This window comes from Penaeus monodon, chromosome 31, assembly GCF_015228065.2.
Source record: "Penaeus monodon isolate SGIC_2016 chromosome 31, NSTDA_Pmon_1, whole genome shotgun sequence".
Classification (NCBI taxonomy): Eukaryota; Metazoa; Arthropoda; class Malacostraca; order Decapoda; family Penaeidae; genus Penaeus; species Penaeus monodon.
Genome location: NC_051416.1, coordinates 32,689,791 through 32,690,287, shown reverse-complemented (window position 1 = coordinate 32,690,287; position 497 = coordinate 32,689,791). Strand labels below are relative to the sequence as shown.

Sequence of the window (497 nt, the reverse complement as noted above, 5' to 3'; positions counted from 1 at the left end):
GCAATTAGTTTTCAGCTCAGTTGAGGAGCACCCCACTTTTTATGGTATGGATGATGGGTAAAGCACGTGATCCTGTATCAGCAACCGCATGAAGATTTGTCTCGATCTCCTCTATTTTGAGAGAGATTTATTAAACAATTACGTATTTATCATTATTTATTAATATACTATTTCAATGGTGTAGCTTAGTAAAATATCTATTAGTGGGCAAACTGGGTGAGGGTGGCAGCTGGGTGAGGGGTGGGGGCACCCCACAAGCGGAGTCATGAGTATTCTGATGACGCTGAAGGATCTACCTATATATTGCAGTCAGTGATATAACAAAGCAAACAATATGTACAAAACAGGAATTTCATGAGAATCGCACTGTATATTTAAACACCCTGAACCAGGAACACAGTACACACTGACAAGGAAATAATTTTTAGAAGGTTGTTAGTTTTTAAGAGGGACCCAAAGCACCCAAACCTTTTAGTTTTGATCAGGACATACTTGAG

General features: G+C 39.2%; 1 protein-coding gene across 1 annotated transcript in view; it reads left to right on the top strand.

Moving 5' to 3' along the window:
• LOC119593182 (transcription initiation factor TFIID subunit 11-like) overlaps positions 1-497 on the top strand; it is a gene marked incomplete in the record, with an annotated part of 72,269 nt that overhangs the window by 50,137 nt on the left and 21,635 nt on the right.